Here is a 6,237-nt window from a genome sequence, read left to right on the forward strand (position 1 = left end):
ATTTTCAGTTCCTATCTAAATTCTCATCTTTAATAGTAATGCAAAAGTGTCTCCCAGCAGAAGTCTGTGTGAATTCTGATTCTGTGACTGGTATCTTCCAGAGCTCCCTCAAACAGCCCTCAAAAGATGAGCCCTCATTGGGACTGCCCCCCCAGGACCAATCCAGCCTGGAACCAGAATCTTCCGCTCCCCATTTCTTTTTCCTGGCCTAGGTTTTGAGCAAGAGATAAACTTACCACCTGGGCAGCCTCTTTGTACTTTCCCTGTCATCTCATTCTGCCTCCTTTCTTCCTTTTCTCCCTCCTACGGAAAGGGCTTCTGGGTTCCATTAGCTGGCAACCAAACTGCAAGGAGCAGCAAAGATTCTGCCAACTGAGGGGGTGAAACGCAGGGATGAAACCTCTGTCTCCGGACATAAATTAGTTGCCCGTGATGCCAGTGACTGGTGCTCACCCATCAACTACAAGGCTTGTCTCAAAAATATAATCCTCACTCCCTATATGAATAAGCTTTTAAAGGCGAAGCGAATAAATCACATTTAGCTGTATTCGAGTTTAAATTCTGAGTACCCTGGTTTGCAAAAGATTAAGCCTGGTTTCCTAAATTAAGCCTCTCTTCAAGTCTATTGAATGTGTTTAGCTCGGCGGTTCTCAACCTGTGGGTCCAGACCCCTTTGGGGGAGTCAAAATACCCTTTCACAGGGGTCGCCTGATGCATAACTTAGCGAAATTACCGTTATGAAGTGGCAACGGGCATCATCTTCACGTGGCACTGTATTAAAAGCTCTCGGCATGAGGCAGGTTGAGAACCAGTTTTAGATCATTGACCAGGCATGGAGATAATCTTGCCCTCAGGGAGAACACCTTGGAGAGTGGCTTGCTTCCCCCCTTCTCCGCCGGCCAGCGCTGGGCGGGGCTTGCCTAGGTGTGTCCTTGAAGGAGGTCACGATGGGAGGTTGAGGAGGCTTGAGTCCCTGACCTATCAGTTTGGCCCTGACTACCGTAGTCGGAAGACCACGAACCAATCTTGTAAGCCCTTCTAGCTAGCAATGTACGTGGCCCAGTCCCTGTCCTCTTCCTGCTTCTGTCGTCACGCCTGTTACTGTGATGGACCCATCTGTCACCAATCGTGGTTGTGTGGCAGTTTCCTCGCCGCCCCCGACCCCTCTCTTCTATCTCCGCTCTCCATTATGGGCTCTCGGCCCCGTTTGAACCTCGTGTCGGTGAGGGGGGTCCCCAGGATGGTGTGCCTGTGTCTTTGCGTTGCCTTTTCCTCTTTCAACGTTTACTGTTCTTTGAATTAGAGTCAACGTGAGGTCTCTTTTGTACCTTAAGATAGAGGAGATGGGAAACGGGAATTCAAAGCTGGTTTTCCTGGTGGGCTCTCTGGAGGGTCTAGGGAAAAAAAACTTGGCGCCAGAAAAAAAAAAAATTACTTACCTCTACTTTTCCATGACCCTGAGACCTCACAGGGGTAAGTGTTCTTGGAATTGCAGCCTGTGTTCCGTGGCTTTCAGGAACTTTATTATTTCTGTGTGTTCCCTCAGCTGTGGACGGTGCTTGGGTTGTTCAGTCAGCTGTGAATTGTTCTTTGCTTGAATGTTGACTCGGGAATGCATTGTCCAATCGTTTGTAAGTTCTCTTTGTCGCATTTGAATTTGATGCCAAGGTTTGGATGAGTCTGAATGGTCTGAAAAAGGGCTTTTGCTTCAGTTTTTGATAGAGGAAATTCCAAGTTTTGGAGGGCGTTCTGGGCTCATTTGGTTTGGTGGCGTGGTTAAACCTTGGGTTGGGATCTGCATGGCCTGCAGTTCAAAGCCACCCGCAGTTCCTCGGGAGAAAGACAGGTGTTTTACTCCTGTAAACAGTCTCTGAAACCCACAGGTTCACGAGTCAGCATTGACTCATGACTGTGTGGTGGTGATACATATGTACAAATATATCACATTCATAGTAACATCTTGCTGATTCTCTCCATAGTCCATAATATGCCTGGCAAATACTCCTATTTGAACGTTTACAGTAATTTGTTTTTCACGGAGCTCTGACTCACTAAAAGCTGAGGGTGTGGGCTGCTTAGCCATGTAGAGCTTTTCCAACCCCTCAGCTGCCTGGCAGTGGAAAGATGGCATTTTCTATCCTCGCAATGACTTAGTTTTGAAATGTGTGTGTGTGTGTGTTAGTATTTACATTGTACTGTTGTCTCTCTCTAGCCAAGACTTGGTGCGCATTTGAGGGTGGCTCCACCGAAAACAGTGGGGAGATGGTGGTAGGTTTGGGGATGTTTCCCCGTTCTTGCTATTCAACCTGAAAGAATTCAGGCGGCATAAGCACCTTCGAAATTCCGAAGAACTTAGGAGGAAAAGAAGTTTCTGGAAAGCATGCAAGGCAGACGTGGAGCTGAGGACAGACCCAAAATGGCCACCTCAGGGAGCGGCTTGAAAAAGACCACACGGAAGATGGCTGGAGGAGGACCGGAACTGAAAGCTTCTGCCCACCACCCACTTCCTGCTTTTTACCCCTTCTTATGCCCGCTTTGCCAGCGTGGTTGAGGGTATTGGCCATTTTTAGGCACCTGTATGAGGTATATAGCTAGTTTCTAATGCGCATGCTTGGCGGCTTTCATCTACACATGCCCAACCTTGGATCGTCCCCATAGGCTTTTAAGGTGTGCCCAATTTCTTTCAAACCCCTTCACTGGTGGCATAGCATGGCCTGCTCATTTCATTTAACATAGGCATGCAGTGGGAAGACACTGCCTTAACCTCCCTGCTTGTCATGGGCAGCCGTCCTGTTGACACACACCTTAGCCCTTAGTCAGAGGAATGTCTGTCTTCCTTTACTCTTGTAGTGGAAACTGATGTACTGTATTGCCAAGGGGCCTTGGGAAAAGATCAGTGGCCGCGTTTGAAGAATGTCTTGGAATATATTCCAAGAATCTTGGAATAATATAAAATGGGGCGGGATGTTAGTGGACACGCTCTGAAGGAGTAGCCAACACAAAGCAGGTTGGAACAAAGGAAGAACTTGCCTTTTGTGCCTCAGTGGATTCCTCTGCAAAGACTGGGCGGGGCCAGTGTAGCAGTGGGACTCTGGGGCATTTCAGGAGACAGGGAGGGAGATGTGCATGGTTCAGAGTGGCTGAGTCAAAACGTGTGGTGGGAAGGAGAACACAGGTAAGTAAACCGGCAGTTTACAGAAACAGAAGTAAGTCTTTATTAACCCTGTGGTTTTGGCATTAACGATGAAAAACCAGTAACAGGATGTTAGCTGTATAACAATAGCATGAGGTTGAGGTGGTCTGTTCTTACCCTTGGAATGGGGTGCGGCTCCTGTTTCAAACCTTGATGTAAAGCCGATCAGGATGTGCTGTTTTAACAATGTTGTGTAGTCAATCTCATAACAGGAAATATCTGAAGGGAAAATACAAGCGGTCAGTAACCCTTTTTATAGATCTCTAGAAATGGGCGTTTGACCTTCGCAAAATGGCGCCCACCTTGAAGGTTTGCCTCATGGTTGGGCTAGAAATGGCAGACAGGAGCCCCCCAACATGGACTTAACACTTGGAGTGATCTATTTAGTTTCAAAGTTTTGACCCTTCCATTAACAAACTTCTTTAATTCCTAAATTGCGATTGGACACCCCTTTCAAAGAGTGCACTATTGAAAAGCCTAAATTTTTTATGACAGGGCCTTTATTAGCAAAACATTTATATATAGAATTCTTACTCTGGACCGTATTAGAAATTTACAAATATAAGAATCGAAGGAAGCTAAATCTAGAAAAAAAAAACTTATATTTTATTTCAGTAGTGTCTTATAAGTAATATAAGTAATTTAAAGGTGCTTTGCTGATAGAAAAATTGTTAGTGTTGTAATTAGAAGTTAATATATTTGGGGAAGGACATCCTTTTTTCAAGTCTGATAAGTACCATGTTTATGTTTTCCTTTATTTTGTTCATTTTTCCTAACTTTACATGCCTATTTATTTTTCCTTTAAATGTTTATAAGAATTTATACAATGTTTGAAGAATTCGTTGAGAACCGCACCCCATTGCAGGGGAAGAGCACTCAGAACACCGCAGTTTCATGCTATTGTTAACAGCGAACACCCTGCTGTTACTTCCTGTTGACCAGTGAGCAAAATAACTTCCTCGAATATAAAGAGAAGAACTGAATGAGCATGCCATGAATAGAGAAGGGGTATTTTCTCAGAACCGTTATTTTCCCCCAGCCCTTCTCCACCTGATATCAGTCAGACCATTTAGTAAAGCAATAAGCAAAGGTGGGGAAATGCAGTATGCTTGCGCACAGGCACTGGTTACAAGAATGTACAAGATGTACAAGAATGGAATGGGGAAACAGAACTCTACTGCAGCCGTCAGCATGCGGTACAACCAAATTGTAGTCTTCTCGCTGAGAATGAATTCTTGGTCTGTAGGCTCAGCTCCCTTTTAGAAGATGCCTCCTGTCTGCTGCTGGAACATATCCACTGTGTCTTGATCCTCCTGTTTCTTCTAATTCTGCTGGTATGCCTGCTTCATGGATTGGCTGCCCATCAAATCAGAATCGGATCCGCCTCATTGACAAACCCTGTCTTTCATAATAGGCTTTCATTAGTTTACGAAATGGCATATGCTCCTTAGTCTTAACGTGCACCACAGAACTATCCTGCCCCGCCATCTTCAAATTCATATGATCATCGTTCTCAGTCGTGGCACCTTCCTTGGGTTTCTTGTGACCATGGCTAGTGCGGCAGTCATCTCAGCTGCTGCTTTCCAAAGAGTTGCCATGTCCGCACTAAATGAGCACACAAGCAGCACCAGGAGCTGCAGAAAGTATGTCATGTCTAGGAGAGAACAAAACCATAAGGTTAATTCTGAAATCATAGGGTTAATGACTTAGGTTTCTGTTACCTGCCTGTTTACTTACCCACACTTCCCTTCCTACCACAGGTTTGACTCAGCCAAACTGAACCATGCATATCTCCCTCCCCATCTCCTGAAATGCCCCAAGAGTCCCACTGTTGCACTGACAGGATGGGGTCCTCCCCAAGGTCCTGCTCAGTCATTGGACAGGAATCCAGAGCCATGTGGCAACGCAACAGCAAAGTTCTTCCTTTGTTACAACACCTGCTTGGTGTTGGCTATTCTAACAGCTGGAAAGTCTGGTTCATTCTTTGTATGGCTTTTAAGTAAGGATAGATTCACCCAACCACATGGTTTTTTTAAAAAGGCTGATGCTTCCACATGTCTCAGATCAGTACTGACAAGTCAAAACGTATTGAGAAGTCATGTAAGCGGAATTTCCTATTTTATAGCTTGCCATATTTGCTGTGTCTCACTTCCACATTGGTGGGATTGTTTTTTCCCCCATGGCTTTTCATTGCTGTAGATCAGACTTGGTGTTTTGGGATGGTTCACGATTCGCAATGCTTAGAGAATCCACTCCACAAGACCACTTCTGTAAGTCCAAGTTACTTTTATGAGTGGAAAGGAAGTGTCAGGTCTCAGATAATACAGTCTCTGGAAAGCATGCCAGGCCGAGACCAACAATGGCCACTTCGAGGAGCATGGAAAACCATGTGGGAAATGGCTGACCATGGAACCAAAAGAGCCTGCCAGTAATAATGTAGCTTAGAACTTGACAGTTTTAAACCTTCAAATCTATCACAAGATGGTATAGGATGTCAATACTGTCTACAAAGGAACAATGGGATCATTGCCTTTTAAAGGAGTTAGGTAAATCCCATAGAACGGTTCGCTTATAATGATCACTTGAACTGATTTCAAGTTAATTTTGTCAATTAGTTTTGGCCAACAGAAACAAAGTGAGAAGATAATGTGAATAAATCACTATTTTTCTCCTGTTTCTTCATACTTTCAAATAATCTTGTCTGGCCCTGTACTGGTTCAGGAATTTTCTTTTTTTTTAAATCATTTTATTGGGGCCTCTTACAGCTCTTACAACAATTCGTACATCCATTGTATCAAGTAAATTTCTACATGTGGCTATCCTTTTCAAAACATTTTCTTTATCCTTGAGATCTTGATATCAGCTTTTCCCCCTCCCTCCCCCAACCTCCCACCCTCATGAACTCTTGATAAATTATTATTTTCATAGCTTACACAGTCTGCTGTCTCCCTTCACCCATGTTTCTGTTGTTTGTCACCCTGCGGGGTGGGTGGGTTAAATGTAGATCATTGCTATCTGTTTCCCCTTAATCCCCCCCCCCCTCC

At 44.7% G+C, this 6,237-nt stretch overlaps 1 long non-coding RNA gene across 1 annotated transcript in view; it reads right to left on the reverse strand.

The window, feature by feature from the left end:
• Window positions 1-3,191: 3,191 nt before the first annotated feature.
• LOC123521678 overlaps window positions 3,192-6,237 on the reverse strand; it is a 5,372-nt gene continuing 2,326 nt past the window's right edge. The window contains exon 2 of the long non-coding RNA XR_006680065.1: window positions 3,192-4,847. This is a non-coding gene — a long non-coding RNA (uncharacterized LOC123521678). The remainder of the gene's footprint in view (window positions 4,848-6,237) is intronic.

The sequence above is a fragment of the Echinops telfairi genome, unplaced genomic scaffold (genome assembly GCF_000313985.2).
Source record: "Echinops telfairi isolate 266 unplaced genomic scaffold, ASM31398v2 ScPeMD7_34;HRSCAF=130, whole genome shotgun sequence".
Lineage (NCBI taxonomy): Eukaryota > Metazoa > Chordata > Mammalia > Afrosoricida > Tenrecidae > Echinops > Echinops telfairi.